A 22902-nucleotide genomic window follows, 5' to 3' on the forward strand; every position below is an offset into this window, starting at 1 on the left:
ACAGTGCAGTCAATCTTTGGCAAATTTCCGCCGCTGTAACCCTTTCGTGAGTAAGAAATGGAGGGGTGCACCTGTTGCTCAGACCTTGTGAGCGTTACTGACAAAATGGCAGGAAATATCTAACAGCATGCACTCCTCACTTCTAACGGTCCCGCCTAAGCATAGCAGGAGTATGGGGCCAGTCCTACCAACTGTTGATGTTCAGGAACAAAAATCCTATTTGTATTTGATCCCTCCTTGTAATTTATGTAGGTAAAATATTTTCCAGTCCGTTGGATGGCAGGTACAACAGTTATAAATTATTTCAAAAAGAAAACAGTCTTGTTTGCAAAATAATGATTACTTAATAAAGCATTTCATCCTTTTAGAGCATCATCGGATTATTAGTATTCTGCAAATAAGCATCCATCAAAAAATGTGCGACATAGGGAGTGGACTTTAAACACATCTGCGAAAGCTGGTGTATTTAAGGTCAATATTTAAGGTCAAGACTTTAAACACATCTGTGGATGCTGGTGTATTTAATGTCAACGTCCTATCTCGCTAACTTGTGATGAATGCTAATTTGCAGAATACTACATAATCTGATGATGATCCGAAAGGATGAAACACATTATTCAGTAATCATTATTTTGCAATTGAGAATTTTCTTTTGTAATTTATGTAGCTTACTAATTAACAGTACAATCAGTATGTAAGTGGCTCAGGGTGACACCCCACAATATCAGTATAGGCTGTTGAGCAAAAAATTTTGATGATCACTGCTCTGAACTGTTTTTGTTTTCTTTTTGAAATTCTGAATTTTTTTGGCCACAGTCGACAACTTTAACTCTTTCAATGACGCAGGGAAGAACTGTGCAACATTGCTCCATTATAGCTAGTTCTTTGCATTGAATAAAGCTTTCTTTCTGGCACATGATATTTTGATCACAAAAGTTCGTCATCCTTCCAATGGTTTTTACTGTAATTCTCCCAGAGCCACATTAAAGAAAACTGAATTGATAGGGTTGAATGGATATTTACAGGAAATATTTCAAATAGTGTTTACCTTTGGTGAACTTCTTTCCATTGTTCATCAAGAAAATTCTGACTGAATCATGTGACTGAGTCAGTATTTGTGATTCCGTAAGGCACAGCAAGTAGTAGTGTATTGTTTCACACCTCTATCATTACAAATGTACATTGTGTAACAGTAGCGAGATTAGAGTTTAATGTCCCGTTGACACTGAGGTTATTAAAGATGGAGAAGAGTTCAAATTAGAAAACAATGGGGAAGGAAATCGATTGTGCATATTTAAAAGGAACCTTTCCAGCTTTTGCCCTAAGTGATTTAGGGAAATAGTGGCAAATCTATATCTAGATGGCTGAATAGGGATTTACCTAATAGAAGCTCAAATATTATTAAGTACTGTAGTTATTATTTTATCCATTACAGTTGGGAAACACCACAGCTGTTTTCATAAATTATACTGCAGGAAATACTGCAACCAGCCACAAGATTTTTAGAAATTACTGTACTGTACCATTGCTAGTTTTGGGGCTGAGTCCATCATCAGATGATACCATCGATTTTTTGGCAAGGTTTACATTTGTGTCTTCATGAAAAGCTCTCCTTTACATATTATGAGGAGAACTTTTCATAAAAACACACATGTAAACCTTGCCAAGAAATCAACACTACCATCTGACTATGGGCTCTGAAACTGGTAATGGTACAGTAAAGTCATTTCTAAAAAAACTTGTGGCTGGGTGCGTTATTTCCTACAGTGTAACATAGTAATTTTTCATTGTTAATACACTGTACAGATTAAATTTCTAAGAGTTGCTTCTATTTTGTTAATGTACACCTCGTCTCATTCTCAACCTTGAAGGTTCTTCTCAATGGCATCTCTTTAACCGTTTCACTGCTGTGGGCATGTGTACATGTTCTGCAATACTGTGCCTTAAGTGTTGTGGATGTGTATATCCACACTACTTGGGTTTTCCTACATTGCTGTGGGCTTCAGTACGCATCCTGAGCTGCCGACCTCTTACTGCTGCGGACAAGTTACTTCCATATCTCAGTTAATAAAAAGTTTTAGGGTGGTATTTATCATACAATATATGTGCCTCACTGTGTGCAATCATTTGCAAAAAAAACCTCATTCGATATCTTGAATTGTTTATGAGATACGAATATTGTTATGAGGACTTCATTTACGATGTGCAAGGACGTGAATGGACGCATTGTCCTTCAGATTTAAGACCCGATAACTTCAGAACAAAATGAGATATCCCTGCTGCTTCCATTTTAAGTAAAATTTTGATATCTTATGTACATTTCATTGACTGCAGTGTATGAGCTAAAATCAACCATATGCAAAGTTTACGCAAATGTTTAAAAATTCTCGCAATGTTTTAGTTAATTTGATCCAGCACATTAACTATAGTGTATAACAAAAAGAAATTCAATCCTTTGTCGGGCAAAGATATCAGGCTATAAAATGTGCAAAAATGAAACTTTTTCACTGAACAGTTTTCGAAAAATCAAATAATAAGTATTTTGTATCAGCCAGAATGCCATCTATCCACACAGGCTGAGCAGTACAGCCATAACAAAATCTGCCTAGCACGGAATGCAAAGTATATGTCCTTAGCAGCAAAAGGGTTAACACTACAAGCTTTGTACACCAATATAGAAAGCAGCAAAAGGGTCTGTAGCACGAAAGTGTTAACACTACAGGCTTCATACATCAAAAAACACACAAAAATAAAAACTGACACAAGTTTATGTGCAGTAATGATAATGCCTTCAGCTGTATGTATTAGTTACTATTTATTTAAAACTGGTTTCAGTGGTACAGTTTGCCATCTTCAAGCCCCTCTACAATGTATAGAGATCATGTTCTTTAACAGAACAACACCATTATACTTTCACTTAAAGTTCAGGACCCTCATTGTCTGCAAAATTGACTCTTTCATCTATTGTATGTGTGGCTACACGGTGCAACTGTGGATGAAGATTAACAAGGCAGATTCCAAGTTCCTAGATTTCCAGAAAGTGTTCGATACAGTGCCCCACTGCGGACTGTTATCGAAGGTCTGAGGATATGTGAGTCACTCAAATACTTCGTAAGTAATAAAAACAGCACATTGTCCATTACGGTGAGTTTTCCTCAAGAATATCCCACGGAAATGAGATTGGACTTCTCCTGTTCTCTATACACATAAATGATGTGACTGTTTGCTGACAGTGCTGAAGTGCACAGAAAGGTGTCATTGTTGAGTGACTGTAGAAGGATACAGGTGACGTGGACAGAATTCTTGTTTGGTGCAATGTATAGCAGCTTGCTCTAAATGTGCATAAATGTAAGTTAATTCAGCTGAGTATGAAAAAAAAAAAAAATCCTGTAATGTTCGAATATAGGATTATTGTAGTGCAGTTAGAGACAGTAACACTGATTAAACATCTAGGTGTGATGTTTCAAACTGATACGAAATGAAACGAGCATGTACGGTCAGTAGTAACAAAGGAGAACGTTCAACTTCAGTTTATTTGGTGAATTCTAGGACAGTGCAATTCATCTATAAATGAGACTGTGTATATAACACTTGTGCAACACATTCTCAGGTACTGCTCAAATATTTGTAAACCCCACCAGATCAGATTACAGGAAGACATCAAAGCAATTCAGAGGTGTGTTGCCAGGTTTGATTGACAAGGACTACACAAATGCTCCACAGACACATATGGTAATTCACGGAGGGAAGACGGCGATTTTTTTGAAAACATAATGAGAAAATTTAAACCAATGGCATCTGCCAACAGTGTAAGTCTCCTGTAAGAACTGCAAAGATGAGATAAAGGAAAGTAGGGTTGATATGGAGGCATACAGACAGTTGTTTTCCCTTGATGCATTTGTGAGTGCAACAGGAAAGGGAACAACTAGCAGAGGAGCAAGGTACCCCTGCCATTCATTGTGTGCTGGCCTGTGGAGTAGGCATGTAGCTAGAGATATACATCTACATCTACAAACCACCGTTCCATTCACATGTAGAGCATGGGAAGAATGATTGATTCAGTGCCTGTGTGTGTGTGCAGCAATTACTCTACTCTGACCGTCGTGATCCCTGTATGAGCAATACGTAGTATATCCCTAGAGTAATCGTTTAATGCCAGTTCTTGAAACTTTGTTAGTAGACTTTCTTGTGATACTTTACATCTGTCTTAAAGAGTCTGCCATTTCAGTTGCTTCAGTATTCCCTATGCGTTAAACAAACCTGTGACCATTTGATTGCCCTTTTCTGTATATGTTCAATATCCCCTGTTAGTCCTATCTCGTATGTGTCCCACACACTTGAGCAATATTCTAGTACCAGTCGCACGAGTGATTTGTAAGCAATCTCCTTTGTAGATTTGGTGTGAAGCAAGCTGAGAACTTTTTACTTCCTCTCTTGTTTTGTCATATGCCTCCTTAAACAAATTTTTTATTTTTGACTGATTACCAATAACATAAATGAGTATAATCTGCACTTTCATAAAAGAGAAAGGTTGGCCCTCAGTCTTAAAGAATATAGCACCAGATCTAGCTTTGTGCATGTAATTAATTTCCTGATTTACTTTGACTATTTCTAGTTAATATCTTTCGTTACAGGGTAAAATCAGTAATTGTTTCGTAACTTAAATTCTAATGCTGACTTACAAACGAATATAAATTCTGTACTAATTATAAACCTTTGGAGGAACAACCATTAGAATCCTTAAAGTATATATTTGGCTCTAATCGAATATAGCAAAGCCAGCCCTTAATTTCCAAAGTAATTATCAGGTTTGTCAATTTTGGAATTAGATTGTATAGTATACATTGTAAGTGACATATTTTCAAACATGCCATGATATTAAAGTAGAATTTATTATAAACACTGGTTAAGTCATTTTAATTATGACACAAATTAATTTTTGTTTTTAAACAACCCTAAAACATTACTGTGTACTTTAATTACAGATTCTCTGCAGGATTCGATTCTCCACAGTTTTTGAGTCCCCAGTTACTGAGGATAATCAAGAGTTTGCTGGAGTTTATTTTTTACTCACGATGTGGTCACAGATGCCGACTCAATGAGGCCTGAGCCCCATCAAAAATTCGTTTGGGGGGGGGGGGGGGGGGGGGGGGGGACAGAGCACCCCCCCCCCTCCCCCCCCAGTAATTTAAGAAAATTATTAGTTATATTATGCTTTGTAAAATCATAAAATTGTGTTGGAATTTTTTATTTTACTTGTTTGTAGATAGTTACCTTTTAAAATACATTCAGTAATGGGTTAACACAAATAATTATTACGGTAATAAGCAGGTTAACTGAAAACAAGTGGTGTGAATCATGACAGTGTTCTGGTGCTGTGGGCACACTTAGAATGTGTCCCGGAGCGCGAACTTCGGGTAAAGTCTGGAGCCGGTGGCGACATCAAAAAGACTGGAGCAGAAGTGCCTGGAACCCTCTGCCTCACGTCGCCTTGATGCTTCAAGACATTACAACAGCGCGGCTATATAAAGTACACCCAGCTGTCACAGTCATTCAGTGCGGATAGTTTCGTTCAGCGCATGCTGCGGACATGTTTAGTGTTCTGACTTTAGTGTCTGATGGACTATTTTATATGACTATATTTTATTCGTTTACTTTAGTCTCTTAGTGTACTGTGAATTAAGTTTGCAATGGATAAATTTGTTACGAAAAAGGCGCGCTTGATGACACTGCAAGTCAACCTCCAACAATTATTGTGTCATCAATTGTTTCGTCATCTTCAGGTAGGAACTATTCACAGCCGAAACCTGGACAATCCGCTAAGGGAAGATCATTTCAGAAGTCTTGGTTGATCAAATATAAAGCATTTACCGTAAAAGTTTTTACAAAACGTGCAAAGAGGCAGATGCTAAAAATCTATTAGAATTTTCTTCAAAAAAGGAAGATGCATCTACTTCTGTAGGGTTTTCTAACTGGAAAAAGGGTTTGGAAAAATTCCGTCTTCATGAAAATAGGTTTACACATAAAGAAGGTGTTCTGGAACTAAATTCTATCACTAATTGAATGAACAGTTAGATAGTGATATGAAGAAAGGCCATTTAACTCTTGAGGCAATTTCTATGCCAACAAGGACTAGCTATTAAAAGGCACAAAGATGTAAACTCAAATGTTTTTCAATTGTTGGAACTGGCATACCTGAGTTTAAAGATTGGTTAAGGCATTCAGGGTATAAGTGGTTATCCCAATACATTCAAAATGATATCACTGATCTACTAGGAAAGTTTGTGTTGAGAAAGGTACTGAATTCAATCAAGGAGACTGAACATTTTTCTGTTATGGTTGGGAAACAAGTGATTCTTCGATTCAAAAACAAGTGTCATTTTGTATTCATCCTGTCGATGATTCCTTAATCGTCAACGAAGACTTTATAGGCTTATACGAGACCCCCAACACTGAATCACAAACTCTGTTAAGTGTTTTAAAAGACGTTTTTGCTCGTCTTCATTTGTCGATGGATAACTTAAGAGGACAGTGCTATGATGGTGCCTCAAATATGAGAGGTAAGTTCAAAGGACTAAAAAAAGTTAGTTTTGGATATACAACCAAAAGCACATTACACGCACTGCACTGCTCACAGTTTGGACTTGGCAGTTATAGACAATCTCTGCCATCTTACGTCTATGAGGGATATTATAGCTTTAGCCAAGGACTTAATAAACACCGTAAGGTAATACAACAAACGAATGGGACTTTTCAGAAGCATATGCCATGTGAGTGCCAATGACCAAGCTGGTCCATGACCCCTTTGCCTGACTCGATGGATTATGGGAGCTTCTAGTATCTTGAGAATATTGAAAAACTTTGAAGAAATTCTAGAGTTTTTTGAAATGTTTTCAGCAGAGGACGAAACAGAGGCAGTTTACAAACGTGCAGGCTAAGTCAATGTTACAATTCAAGACTTATTTCTTTTTATGTCTTTATTGCCATTCATGAATCCAGTAGAGGATGTCAATGAAAAAATTCAATGCCCTCATCTAAATGTTGCTGATCTGGAAAAAATATGAGGGCTTGATTTGTACATTGAATGGAAGGCGTGATAGTTTTGAACATTTTTGGGAATTGTGTTTAAAAGAAAAACCTTCACAAGTTGATGATCCTTCGCTTTCTCAGAATCGAAGTATACCAAAGAAGTATGAAAACAACGAAGCCAGATATCACTGCACACTTTCAATACCCCAAAGGATTACTACAAAGCTATTTACATTGAAGTTTGTGAAACGGTGCCATCTTCCATTACTGAGCGGTTTGCTTCGACTGGACTCACACAGGTCATTGCAGTTAAACAAGAGTAAACAGAGGGGAAACAATTTTGGAAAAATCAACAGCTTTTCAAAAATGACCTAGACATTGAGAGACTGTGCTTACACTTGAATATGTTACCTGATATCACTAATAGAAAAGAACTGGTCTTAAAAAACATGTGTGATGTAAGAAAGTACATTACACAAGAGCCTGCAGTTGGAAAAATGTTATATGAAGTAGTGAAGTACATTAAGCTTCTCCAAGTAGTTTCAATCATGACAGCAACAGCAGAACGGTCATTTAGCACCCTTAGACATCTGAAGTCATATCTCCGATCAACAATGGGACAGACGTGATTGAACATCTTGGCTGTTCTTCATGCCCACTGAGATGTTTTGGATGAATTGGATATCCGACCAGTCATTGACAGCTTCATATTCAGTAATCCAGTCAGACGGTTGACATTTGCACCTTTCTAAAGACACTCTAGCCCTAATAATGGCATTTAAAGCAACATGAAAAATCTTTATAAAATAGAGAATTAAATACATACATAATGTCAAATTTTCAGTTTCCAAATATTAGTACTAGTTTAGTACTGTATTACTCTATATCACTATAGTACTGTATGAGTTATTTTCAAATACTTAAATATTTTTAGGGTGTAAGACACAATTAAAACCCACTACTCACATACTTTTTGACTGAAAGTATTAGGAATAATTTATTAACTTTATTAACTGTATTAAAGCATTAACTTTGAGTTATTACTTTTATTTAATGAATGCTGAGCCTTATTCAAAGTAAGGTTAAATTAGCTATTTAACTTATTAATCAAAGTGCTATTACTGTGCGACAGTAATATTTTATGTTTTATTCTTTTAATGGTATATTAGGATTTATTTAAATATAATTTCAGTCTTTTCAGAGCTATATATTCGCTGCTCTGTAATAGTCTATAAGCATGATTATTACTGTAAATTAAATTAACTTTTTTACAAAAATACCGTGCATGTTGATGTTTTGTTTGTTTTTTCAAAGCCAAAAACTGTGTCAAGCTTGTTGAGTTTCTCGGAGTGTCGAGTTATCGAGAGTCCGGTTTTTGGTGTTCTAATGTTGATCATATGACTCTAAAATACTTACAAAAACTATTTTTCATGTACAATTAAGAAAATTTCCTGGGGCAAGACCCTCAGTATGCCCCCCCCCCCCCCCCCCCACCCAATATTTTTTATAAGTTGGTGCCCCTCGATGCGGTACAGGACAATATTCTGATATAACTTCTTGCAAATATATAAGTACAGGTCAGTCAGTAATGCTTCCTATTTTTCGCCCCCATTATATTGATCATGTAGTAATCACAAATTCGCCACACTTCTGTGAAGCTTCTCCTACAGCCCACTCAATTAACAGAACCCTACGTCAACAGGTGTCAACAGTGTACAAGTTTAGAAACTGGCCAACACTGACGTACGTATGTACGAGATTGTACTCTGTGGTCTGCAACTCGTGGTGTATTGGCTAGCGTGGCCGCCTCTGGATCACGGGGTCCCAGTTCCGATTTCCTGCCGGCTCGAGGATTTTCTCCACTTGGGGGGCTGGGTGTTTGTGTTGCCCTCATCATTTCATAACCATTCGGGAAAGATGCAAGAATGGACTGTGTAAAGATTGGGAATTTGTACGGGTGCCGATAACTGGCCAGTTGAGCGTCCCACAAACCAAATATCATCATCAATCGTGTACTCTGTGATGGAATTCCTTAGTGCAGAAAGTGATATGTCCAATCACATTCACAAAAGGCCAAAGAAAGTGTACAGAGATGCTATAGTTGATGGCAGCACCATCAGAGGACGGACTCGTCTTGTGTGGAGAGGCTGGAGGGCAAACACAATCAGCAGATACAATGCGGAATGCCCAGCCAGCAAATTCAGTGACTTCAGACAACTTCCAGCATTATCAGATGAAATATCAGAAGGATAACTAACACTGATTTCTTTGTTGATCCATGAAACAATTTACATTGTATGGGCTTTGTCGTTCAAAATATTAAAAATCAACAACTTAAAATTAATTTCTTGCAATGAATTTTCTTTTGCTCTAATTACATTTGTTTTGTATATTTGCTTGTAGATGTGCAGGTTAGATTGAAAAGAGTGTTGGTAGGTAAGGTGAGAGAGAAATGTAACTTGGATGTTCTGAAGGAAGAAGTAATAACCAAAAGGCTTGAAGAAGAGTTCAGAGACAAGTGGAAAATTAGAGAAAAGACAGAGGGCATAAATGAAAAGTGGAACCAGATCAGACACACCCTGAATGCAATCAGTAAAGACACTGTTGGTCTGGTGAAGTGCAAGCGGAGAAGGAAACTGCGTTATTGATGACATGATCTTGAAGATGGCAGAAAGGAGAAAATGGAAAAATGCACAAACTGATGAAGGAAAAAGGCAATACAGAAGACTGAAAAATGAGCTGAGAAGAGTAACTGATCAGACCAGGGAAAAATGGACGAGAGAAATCTGCTCAGAAATTGAGACCCTGGAGAAAGAGGTGCAAGTACGAAAAGATGTATTGAGTAGCCAAGAAAATAGTATTTCAGTATTCCAGGGAAGGAAAAACTAAAAAAATATGGAGGTAGAAGGGAAAGACGGAACTCTTTTAAGTGACCCACACACTGTTCAGAATAGATGGAAAGAATATACTGAAACTCTCTATGAAGCGGATCAGAGACCTTCCAATCTGCAGATTGAGATGGAAGAATCAGTAAATGACTGGCAGAAATCTTAAAGAGTTTAAAAGAAACAAGTGAAAATGAGTTGAACTCTCTTCGCAACTTCATCTATGACAGAGGAGAATGGCCATAAGACTTTCTCATAAGTGTAATAGCCCTAATCCCAAAAAGCGTGAAGACCACAGGACAATTAGCCAAATATTGCAGGCAGCAAAAGTAGTTCTTCGAATTCTGGATAGGTGACTATATGGAACGCTGGAAGAAATGCTTGGTGAAGAGCAATATGGTTTCATAAGGGGAAAGGGAACACGAGATGCCATCGGACTTCTAAGAACCATCAGAAAAAAAATAAATAGAAAAGAGTAAGGAAGTGTATGCCATCTTCATAGGCCTTTGATAGAATGCAGTGGGTTAAGCTGTTAGATATCTTGAAAAAGAAGGGAGTAAAGTGGAAGGAGAGAAGACTGATGGCAAACCTTTATCTGAATCAGAACGCTCAGGTACGAATAGGTAATGCGATCTCCAAAGTCAGCAATATTGGGAGAGGTGTTAGACAGGGCTGTTGTCTCTCGATGATCCTATTTAACATCTATCTGGAGGAAGTACTGGAAAGCTGTTTGGATGGGACAAGAGGGATCGGGATAGGTTGGCGGAAAATTGAATGTATAAGACTGGCAGATGACATGGCGATCCTTGCAGAAATTCAAGAGACACTGACTCAAATGGTAAATGACCTGAATGAAACCTGTGCAGCATATGGTAAGAAAATTAATAAAAACAAAAACAAAAACACGGTCATGGGCCTAAAGAAAAGAAAAGTGAAAATTAAGTTGGGGTCAGAAATCATAGAACAGGTAAGAGCATTCAAGTATTTGGGAAGTTGGATTAAAGAAGACACGGATCGATAAGATATAAAAGTGAAAATAGCTCTGGCAAAAGAGGCATTTCAAAAGCAGAGAAGACTCCTAACTACGTAGTTGTTTAAACAAGGCATTAAGGAAAGGACTGGTTAAGTGCTTAATATGGAGTGTGGCCTTGTACAGAGCAGAAATGTGGACTTTGAGAAAGCAGGACGAGAAGAGAATTGAAGCTTGTGAAATGTGGATATGACATAGAATGGAGAAGATCAGCTGGGCTGATAAAGTGTCAGGAATGAAGTAGTACTGAGGAGAATGGAGGATGCTGCAGATGGTGAAGAACAGGAAACTAAACTGGATAGGCCACAATCTAAGAAGAGATTGTCTTCTAGTATAGGCAATTGAAGGTTTCATTCCAGGAAGGGGAGGAATTCAAATTTGGTGAAGTTGGTAGCAAAGATATCGATGTGAGTTCACTATAATACTCGTCAAACCACTGTACCAGGATTCTGGCTTTGTGATGCTGACAGTTACCCTGCTGGTAGGTGTCATTGCTGTTGGGGAGGACTTCGGGCACAAAGGGATACAGCTGCTGTAATCTTCACATGTTCCACAGCTGTCGTGATTCGGTTACTACCACAGGATACGTGAAGGACAAGGCGAATGTCCTCCACAGCACAATGCTGTCCCTGACGGCCCGCATGTGTGATGAAGTAAACATTTTGAACATTCCCGTGTCCCCTAGTCGTAACTGACTACGTTACTGGGTCGACATCGGAACACGTAGGAAACATCTGCTGCTGGGCCCTAAGTTTGTGCCTGCACTGGCATTGTACCCTATTACCAGAACTGCCACAGATTACTGCATGTCCTACTTTTTGGATCAGACAAGTCTCTGACATCCACGTTATGTGACGAGACGTACTCATCCGACGCCTTGCCGCCTTTTTGTGGTCTCAACATCCTACAACCCCTTCGCGTAGATATTCACGATACAGGCACGAGAACCGTCGACCAGCTTCCCCTTTTCCGGGATGACCATTCCAGTGTCAGGCCGTGACAATCTGCTCTGTGTTAAAGTCACTTATGTCAGCAGATTTGCCTCCCACGTTGTCGCTAGAATGGTTCCTCATTCGCCTTTGCTCTATTTATACACTCGCAACACCACCAGGCGGCATTTAATCTCGCAGTGGGCAATGTTTGAATATAACAATATTAGAGAAGGAAAGTTCTAATCATCATATAGCAGAAATGCTGAGTCGCAGATAGGCACAACAAAAAGATTCTCACAATTATAGCTTTTGGTCATTAAGGCCTTTGTCAACAATAGACACGCACACACCCACAAATGCTACTCGCACACACGACTGCAGACTCAGGCGACTGAAACCTCACTGCGAGCTGCACCACCAGTGTACGACGGGAGTGGCGACTGGGTGTGGGTAAGGAGGAGGCTGGGGAGGGGAGGGGGAGGGATAGTATGGTGGGGGTGGCGGACAGTGAAGTGCTGCAGTTTAGACAGAGGGAAAGGGAGAGGTGGGGGGGGGGGGGGGGAGAGGGTGGGGGGAGTGCGGAAAAGCAGAGAAATAAAAAGACTGGGTGTGGTGGTGAAAAGACGGCTGTGTAGTGCTGGAATGGGAACAGGGAGGGGGCTAGATGGGTGAGGACAGTGACTAACGAAGGTCGAGGCCAGGAGGGTTATGGGAACGTAGGATGTATTGCAGGGAAAGTTCCCACCTACGCAATTTGGAATGGGCAATGTTTGGTTCTTCAGTGTTGTGGTATTTCACTAGATAATTTGGTGGCATTGTAGAATAAACTTTGCCGAGTTTTAACTTTTTTATGTCCATATGCAAATTATAGTTTTTTTTTAAATTTCTTAATAATGTACTAAACAATTCTTAATATAGTAGTCAATATTTTCACGTACATAATACTACAAAAAATGTTTTCACAAGGGACATTTATTATTTCCAGCATTTTAAAAAGTTCAAGGCAGTGAGCTGTGTTGTCACTTTTAATCATTATATGTAATTCTTTTCCTGAACTCTGAATATAGCTTGAATATTTTTCCTATTCACTCCCCAAAATACAGGGCGTTTCAAAACAAATATACGTATTTCGAATGCATATATTTATTAAAGTTTAAGACATACGAATATGAAACTTTACACAAATATTCATGAACCTCACAAGTTCAGATTACAGATGTTCAATATGTCCTCCGTCAACGACACGAACAATGTCACATCGATACTCAAATTCCGCCCATGCTCGGGCAAGCATGTGCTTCATCACTGATGTTATGGCAGTAAGGATCTGGTTCTTCACTCTCCCAGGTTCTGTGGTGGTGGTGGTACACAAATGTTGTATAACGAAACCCCACAGGAAGAAGTCAGAGGGTGTCGAATCTGGTGACCGTGGAGCTGACACTTCAGTAGAGTTTCATTCAGATATTGACACTCTTGGTGACTCCAATGAGGGTGTGCCCCGTCTTTTTCAAAAGTGAAGTTGTCTTCGTGCAGCCTTGGAAATAACCAGTTTTGTAACATAGCGAGATACTGCCGACTGTTAACCGTGTTTCTATCAAAGAAGCATGGGCTGTAAACAGATTATTGGGATGTCCCACAAAACACACTGACTTTGAGTGAATCTTGTACATGTTCAGTGGCTGCATATGGGTTCTGTAGGCCTCAAATTCGAACACTGTGTTTATTTACCTGACCACTAACATGTAACGATGCATTGTGCAAAAGTGTTATCATTGTCAATAGCATCGAGAATCACATTACAAAATGCCACACCTTTGTGTTTGTCATCACGACACAAAACTTGTAACAGCTGTACTTTGTACGGCCTCGTAACCAACTGATGTCTCAAAACACGCCAAACTGTTGTTGTAGGCAGTTGTAACTCGCGACTGGCACGACGGGTTGATATTGAAGGACTATGTTGGAAAGCAGTTTGAATTCTTGCAACATTTTCTTCAGGAACACGATGGTGGCCAGGACTCTTTCCTTTACATACACATCCTGTATCTACAAACTGTCGATACCATCAGCGAATGTTCCAACCATTCGGAGGATCAATTTGGTACCTCAACCTGAAATGTCTTTGCACTGTAATAACTGAATTGCACTCTGCAAACTCGAGAACACAAAATGATTTCTGCTGCGGAGTAGCAATTTCAAACGTATGACGGCTACCAAGCAAAATAGAAGACAACTGACATCTAGTGGCTATTAATATAAACTAGGCTATGTATTCATCTCTCCAATAGTTGAGCCGAGGTGCAGCAATCGACAGTTTGGACAAAATAATATTTTGTAATACATATATTCTTTTTGAAACACCCCGTATTATACCATAACTAATAACAGAATGAATATAAGCAAAATATGGAGAGCATTTATCCTGGATGTGTGTTCAAAAGATGATGGAACATTTGATATGTCAACCAAATTATTCGTAACAACTACTGGGTCAAACAGCTGTATTGTGTTGGCACTTGTCCGTCGGTAAAGATTGTGTCCATTATTGAGAAACAGGGCAACTGCAAGATTTGTGCATGCTGTGTTCCAAGAGTGTTAACCAATCAGAATAAAAAGGCAAGGAAAACAACTGCGTCAAACCTGTTACAGCATTTCATTTTGGTCCACTCAAAGATGTGGAGACGTTTGAAAAATGTACACACCAGTGGTTGAAGGAGCAAGACCGTGGTTTTTACCTTTCACATATACATGATCTTGTTTCGATGTGGAAATTTAATCGTGATCTCTGTTATCCTATGCACACAGTACTTGTAAAATAAAGAAGTAAGTATTAAATTTCTGCCTGACCCTCGTATCCATTGCATAAGAAAGAGTAATTACAATTATACTTGCATTTCACACAGGTACATCACGCAGGCTTCTGTATAAGCAGTTGGGAAATATTAACAGTGACCTCAGAGTACACTTATTCTCTGAGAAAGTTTATAAACAATTTAATGAACCATGGACCATGCCGTTGGTGGGGAGGCTTGCATGCCTCAGCGATACAGATAGCCGTACCGTAGGTGCAACCACAACAGAGGGGTATCTGTTGAGAGGCCAGACAAACGTGTGGTTCCTGAAGAGGGGCAGCAGCCTTTTCAGTAGTTGCAGGGGCAACAGTCTGGATGATTGACTGATCTGGCCTTGCAACACTAACCAAAACGGCCTTGCTGTGCTGGTACTGCGAACTGCTGAAAGTAAGGGGAAACTACAGCCGTAATTTTTCCCGAGGACATGCGGCTTTACTGTATGGTATCTGTTGAGAGGCCAGACAAACGTGTGGTTCCTGAAGAGGGGCAGCAGCCTTTTCAGTAGTTGCAGGGGCAACAGTCTGGATGATTGACTGATCTGGCCTTGCAACACTAACCAAAACGGCCTTGCTGTGCTGGTACTGCGAACGGCTGAAAGCAAGGGGAAACTACAGCCGTAATTTTTCCCAAGGACATGCAGCTTTACTGTATGGTTAAATGATGATGGGGTAAAATATTCCGGAGGTAAAATAGTCCCCCATTCGGATCTCCGGGCAGGGACTACTCAAGACGACGTCATTATCAGGAGAAAGAAAACTGGCATTTTACGGATCGGAGCATGGAATGTCAGATCCCTTAATCGGGCAGGTAGGTTAGAAAATTTAAAAAGGGAAATAGATAGGTTAAAGTTAGATATAGTGGGAATTAGTGAAGTTCGGTGGCAGGAGGAACAAGACTTTCGGTCAGGTGAATACAGGGTTATAAATACAAAATCAAATAGGGGTAATGCAGGAGTAGGTTTAATAATGAATAAAAAAATAGGAGTGCGGGTATGCTATTACCAACAGCATAGTGAATGCATTATTGTGGCCAAGATAGACACGAAGCCCACACCTACTACAGTAGTACAAGTTTATATGCCAACTAGCTTTCCAGATGATGAAAAAATTGATGACATGTATGAGGAGATAAAAGAAATTATTCAGGTAGTGAAGGGAGACGAAAATTTAATAGTGATTGGTGACTGGAATTCGAGAGTAGGTGAATATGGATTGGGGCTAAGAAATGAAAGAGGAAGCCGCCTTGTAGAATTTTGCGCAGAGCATAACTTAATCATAGCTAACACTTGGTTCAAGAATCATGAAAGAAGGTTGTATACATGGAAGAACCCTGGGGATACTAAAAGGTATCAGATAGATTATATAATGGTAATACAGAGGTTTAGGAACCAGGTTTTAAATTGTAAGACATTTCTAGGGGCAGATGTGGACTCTGACCACAATCTATTCGTTATGAACTGTAGATTAAAACTGAGGAAACTGCAAAAAGGTGGGAATTTAAGGAGATGGGACCTGGATAAACTGACTAAACCAGAGGCTGTACAGAGTTTCAGGGAGAGCATAAAGGAACAATTGACAGGAATGGGGGAAGGAAATGCAGTAGAAGAAGAGTGGGTAGCTTTGAGGGATGAAATAGTGAAGGCAGCGGAGGATCAAATAGGTAAAAAGACGAGGGCTACTAGAAACCCTTGGGTAACAGAAGAAATATTGAATTTAATTGATGAAAGAAGAAAATATAAAAATGCAGTAAATGAAGCAGGCAAAAAAGAATATAAATGTCTCAAAAATGATATCGACAGGAAGCGCAAAACGGCTAAGCAGGGATGTCTAGAGGACAAATGTAAGGATGTAGAGGCTTATCTCACTAGGGGTAAGATAGATACTGCCTACAGGGAAATTAAAGAGATCTTTGGAGAAAGAAGTATCACTTGCATGAATATCATGAGATTTTTTATGGAAACCCAGTTCTAAGCAAAGAAGGGAAAGCAGAAAGGTGGAAGGAGTATATAGAGGGTCTATACAAGGGCGATGTACTTGAGGACAATATTATGGAAATGGAAGAGGATGCAGATGAAGATGAAATTGGAGATATGATACTGCGTGAAGTTTTTGACAGAGCACTGAAAGACCTGAGTCGAACAAGGCCCCCGGAGTAGACAACATTCCATTAGAACTACTGATAACCTTGGGAGAGCCAGCCCTGACAAAACTCTACCATCTGGTGAGCAAGATGTATGAGACAGGCGAAATACCCTCAGACTTCAAGAAGAATATAATAATTCCAATCCCAAAGAAAGCAGATGTTGACAGATGTGAAAATTACCAAACTATCAGTTTAATAAGCCATGGCTGCAAAACACTAACGCGAATTCTTTACAGACGAATAAAAAAACTGAAAGAAGCCGCCCTCGGGGAAGATCAGTTTGGATTCCGTAGAAATGTTGGAACACGTGAGGCAATACTGACCCTACGACTTATCTTAGAAGAAAGATTAAGGAAAGGCAAACCCACGTTTCTATCATTTGTAGATTTAGAGAAAGCTTTTGACAATGTTGACTGGAATACTTTCTTTCAAATTCTGAAGGTGGCAGGGGTAAAATACAGGGAGCGAAAAGCTATTTACAATTTGCACAGAAACCAGGTGGCAGTTATAAGAGTCGAGGGGCATGAAAGGGAAGCAGTGGTTGGGAAGGGAATAAGACAGGGTTGTAGCCTATCCCCGATGTTATTCAATATGTATATTGAGCAACCAATAAAGGAAACAAAAGAAAAGTTCGGAGTAGGTATTAAAATCCATGGAGAAGAAATAAAAACTTTGAGGTTCACCGATGACATTGTAATTCTGTCAGAGACAGCGAAGGACTTGGAAGAGCAGCTGAACGGAATAGACAGTGTCTTGAAAGGAGGGTATAAGATGAACATCAACAAAAGCAAAATGAGGATAAAGGAATGTAGTCGAATTAACTTGGGTGATGCTGAGGGAATTAGATTAGGAAATGAGTAAAGGAGTTTTGCTATTTGGGGAGCAAAATAACTGATGATGGTCGAAGTAGAGAGGATATAAAATGTAGAGTGGCAATGGCAAGGAAAGTGTTTCTGAAGAAGAGAAATTTATTAACATCGAGTATAGATTTAAGTGTCGGGAAGTCATTTCTGAAAGTATTTGTATGGAGTGTAGCCATGTATGGAAGTGAAACATGGACGATAAATAGTTTGGACAAGAAGAGAATAGAAGCTTTCGAAATGTGGTGCTACAGAAGAATGCTGAAGATTAGATGGGTAGATCACATAACTAATGAGGAGGTGTTGGATAGGATTGGGGAGAAGAGAAGTTTGTGGCACAACTTGACTAGAAGAAGGGATCTGTTGGTAGGACATTTTCTGAGGCATCAAGGGATCACCAATTTAGTATTGGAGGGCAGCGTGGAGGGTAAAAATCGTAGAGGGAGACCAAGAGATGAATGCACTAAGCAGATTCAGAAGGATGTAGGCTGCAGTAGGTACTGGGAGATGAAGAAGCTTGCACAGGATAGAGCAGCATGGAGAGCTGCATCAAACCAGTCTCAGGACTGAAGACCACAACAACATGTTAGTTTGACAGAAACAGAAGTATTCACATACACAACACCAGCAGGATAAGTGATCTGCATTTCCCTCTAGTGAATACTGCTTGCACAAACAACAAAACTAAACATAAACTGTGATCTGCACCAATTTAGTACGAGATAAAAGACAAAAACCATGTAAATATGAACAGAACAGCATTTCATCAAAAAATTTAATTAATGCTGGGCCGAAACAAGACAATGGTTTTCCTAGAAACGACAAAGCCCTTTGAACTGCCAAATTAAGACTAGCTTATAATAATTTTAACAGAAAGTCTATTTTATTCTCTAGATGAATTCTTTGACTTGACACAAAATACATAGAAATACTCTGCTTTGAAAGGCTTGAACTATTAGGTTATCCATGAGCAATTTAAGGGTGATATGAAAATGTGATACTGTTCTAATATATTAACACATGTGAAATGTAAAATATATTGTTAAACTCAGAACTAGTTTATAAATTGCAAAATTCAATATTGCTACCGGATATATTCATAAAAATAATCTGTATATCTTGAAATTTCATTGTAGAAATTGTATTGGTTACTAAAAGTCAAATAGATATTATTATTGTTATCATCATCATTATCATCATCATCATCGTCGTTGTCATTGTTGTTGTTGTTGTCATTATCGCCTAGCTACTGTCACAGAAAGGACTGTGATTCAAAGCTATAAAACTTTTTACAATCTGACCAATGGCATCAAATGGCTGAGATGTCAGAACACATTCTAAATCTTATTTTTTATCTAGAGTGTGGTCTACAAAATGTGGAATTAGATCTGATATGCAATGCCCTGACAGAACATAAATAATTTAGGCATGAAGGTAACAACTAACTAAATAATAGAGGCATTGAGTAATCAGAAGGCACATAAACAAGACTGAAAACTTCACTTGCATTTGGATGAATAACTAGTTCAAAGAACTGGCCATTCATCAGAAAGCTAGCTGGCCATTCATCCCCCGTCATCCATCCACACACACACACACACACACACGCAGAGAGAGAGAGAGAGAGAGAGAGAGAGAGAGAGAGAGAGAGAGTGTGTGTGTGTGTGTGTGTGTGTGTGTGTGTGTGTGTGTGTGTGTGTTTGTGCGTGCATGTGGTCCAGTAAAAATACTTGACCAGGTGTGATTAGGGTTGAGTGTTCTGCACGAACTTAATTATGTATACAGACAGTTCGTCCATTCCAGGAATTGAGGATCTTGACGGATCTTCCCCGTCATCAACATTGAAGCTAATATTTTTATACCACCAAAAGACCACGTTGTGACATAAATTTCAATTTAATTCATCTACCTGTTCCTGTACCCATTCCAGAGAAAAAGGGGTCTTAACGACAGATGGACAGACAGACAGTCTAACAACAAATCAAAGAAAAATTTTTCTTGTAATTTAATTACAAATTAACAATTTTTGGATTTTTTTTCCTTTGGTTGTAGAGTAAAACCTTACTTCTTGGAAAATTTCATGACTATAGATCGACGGGAAATCACTGTAGGTTTTGATGTCAGAGTTTGAGAGTATCAAAATATGTGGCATACCGTATTTACTCGAATCGAAGCCGCACTCGAATCTAAGCCGCACCTGAAAAATGAGACTCAAAACCAAGGAAAAAAGAATTTCCCGAATCTAAGCCACACCTGAAATTTGAGACTCGAAATTCAAGGGGACAGAAACGTTTTAGGCCGCACCTCCAAATCGAAACAAGGTTGGTCCATTTTAGTATGAGACTCAATATAGGTCGAATGAATGACGATACAGCTACAGTAGTTTGGTTCGAGTCATAAGCTTAGCAGTTAAGCTTTACCAGGTAGCCATTGCTATGCGTCAGGCGCTCCGTCCGTATTTATACGGGTACCCTTCCTTTTTCATGTGCTTCGTCTGGTTTGAATTGATTGCTTATTTTTCTTTGATCTCATAAGTGCCATTCTCTTTGTTATAGGTGTTTATGTCACTCTAAGCTGAAAATGCATTACTATACTGTGTCATGCATTGTTTGTCGCATTCTGATAATGAGTGTTTATGGCCTGTCACTGCTCGCAGCATGGCTTGCTTTTGTGCGCACTACTGCCGCTTACAATGAGGGGGGAAAAAAAAATAATAATAAGAGAGGATTCGTCTCATTAGCGAAACAATGGCAAGGGACTGCTATTTGTTGTTACTTACACTGCTGCTTTCTTTGATAATGATCAACACAAACCAAATAATAGACTGTGTATGATAGAAGATGTTCTGAACGAGAGTTTAGCAAAATTTTTCTCCGTTTGAAAATCTTTGCAGACGCCTCTTTAGTACATTACATTCTGCACAGAAATAAGAGTCATCTTAGATTTAAAAATCTAGTCAATCGCTGTGCTTCATTTCTGACTGTATCACTACCAAGCATAAGAATAATACGAATATAAACATGACATGATATGTATATTCTTCCGAGTTTGGTGTTGTCTCACTCTAGTTTCATAGTTTATTAAGGCAGACAGGATTAAAATGAGATAGCAGCAAACACGAAAGAATACATCGCAAAATGTTTATATTCATATTATTCTTATGGTCAAGAGAATACTGCATGTGATTCACAATTCGTAAAAGTTCCTATTAGCAACCATCTCTTCTCACAGGTAGGAAAAAATTCAGAATGTAGAGTTGGCCATATTGACAAAAACCCCAAACAGTCTTGCCAGTCGGATTTTTGTAGTACATTGAAATGCTGCTACATTCGAAGATGAACAATGCTGAATCTGTATTTACTTCGTTGGATAATGTATGAAAATGCAGTGGTCGAAACTCGAGGCGCAGAAAAAAAGCTCGTCTTCCACCTTTTTTTTTTTAATTTATTTACTGACGCAGAGGTTTTGGCGCCAGTATTTATCTTTGTGCCTGCAAAGCAAGCCTGTGTAGCGCTACATATATTCGACAGCAGAAGTTAGTTGTGGCGGCACCTACCAACATTTTTCAGAACTTCCGCTTACTTTGCACTCGATTCTAAGCTGCAGGCGGTTTTTTGGATTACAAAAACAGAAAAAAATGTGCGGCTTAGATTTGAGTAAATACGGTAAGTGGCTGTATCTTTTTTTGATTGCATAGTCTTAGTAACTTAAGTTTTATACATCATCAAGGGACCATAGAGCTTCATATTTGACATAAATTTCTACTCGATACAACTGCCCGTTTATGAGAAAAACGATTTGAACAGTCACAGGGACAGACAGACACATCAACAACAAAGTACTTCTGTAAGTGTTTCTTTTTTTACCAACGGAGGTACGGAACTCCAGAAAGGCATTATTGGAAGGCTAGCAAAGTTTCCAGTCTTTTTTTAATCTGCCTTTCAATGGCTGAATACCTCTTCTACTTGACTAGTCGTTACGTTTACTCTTCAACTACGTAGCTAGTCAAATGTTTACAGTTTCAGTACTTCTTTAACTACAGCATTTGCGCAATGTTTCATGGCTTATGCTCTGTGATTTTACTTAATCTTGCTCTGAAAAGCATCTGTCACTTGTTTTAGAAAATATGCTCACATTTACTTATTATACTTACCTCTTGACATGAGCACGTGGTGGTTTATCATAAACAAGCTTATGGCGTGGGCACATTTGTGTGGCTAACTTCAAGATACAGACGTGGATCTTGAAGAAGAGGGACAAAACACTAAGTAATATGATAGGAAGGCAGGCAGTGGGAAGAACTTCTAAAAATGGTTTTAATTCAATTTATTAAATACATTATAATCCTTGATATAAATGACAAAAATGTCAAAACTCAAATTAAGCTCAAGTCTTCTGAATCATAAAACAGTGGAGACAGAATGATATTTCAAAATAACATTTGAATTCTTAGTGCCAGATAACAGGTTGGAGTAAGGATAAAGCACATGTTGTGTTATTATATGACACACTATTTTTTTAAAAATAGGAATGGTAATAAAGTTTTTTTCTTTATTTCCTTTAATTTTCCTCCTTCTTTTAGCATAATACAGAAGAGCAGATGTCCACGAATGACTGCACAGAATCAAGAAAGCGGTTACTCGTGTGGAAAATAAAAGGTTTGCCACACATTACACAGGACAACTCGACGGTGATATACTTAACGTGAGACATCATTATAATTTAAAATAACACCACTTACTCGACCACATGCCGCAGTTCTCATCACTCTGAATATAATACATAATCAATTTAATGTAGTAATGTCCATTTTGCTCGGCATTTTTCTGTTTAATCCACACAGCCTTCTAACGTAATTTAGCTCATCGCAACTGCACACGCAGCATCCTACAGGCAGTTCACATTAACTGAATAAATGTTGTCAACGAAATGATGCAATAAAAGGCATTCCCAACAAAAGTACTTCAAACTCGCCACAAAATCTTCCATAGCAGCAAGCAGCAGTACTCGCTTGACCTGCGCACAGCTGTCACAGAAGGTGATCTGAGAATTGTGGTACTGCAGAGAAGGACAAGAGAAGCCACAAAGCTCTTCACCGGAATGCACCCGACGACCGCAGAAGGCCACCTTCCATTGCAGTCCCCGAGGTCTTCTTCCTGCACAGCACAAATT

General features: G+C 38.8%; 1 protein-coding gene across 2 annotated transcripts in view; it reads right to left on the reverse strand.

Moving 5' to 3' along the window:
* Positions 1 to 22258: 22258 nt before the first annotated feature.
* The window catches only part of LOC124554168 (transcription initiation factor TFIID subunit 10-like), a 103041-nt gene continuing 102397 nt past the window's right edge, over positions 22259 to 22902 (reverse strand). For both annotated transcript variants that reach the window (XM_047128239.1, XM_047128240.1), the window contains exon 6: positions 22259 to 22886. The gene's annotated coding sequence lies outside the window, so the exon portion shown is untranslated. The remainder of the gene's footprint in view (positions 22887 to 22902) is intronic.

Source organism: Schistocerca americana, chromosome 11 (assembly GCF_021461395.2).
Source record: "Schistocerca americana isolate TAMUIC-IGC-003095 chromosome 11, iqSchAmer2.1, whole genome shotgun sequence".
NCBI lineage: Eukaryota > Metazoa > Arthropoda > Insecta > Orthoptera > Acrididae > Schistocerca > Schistocerca americana.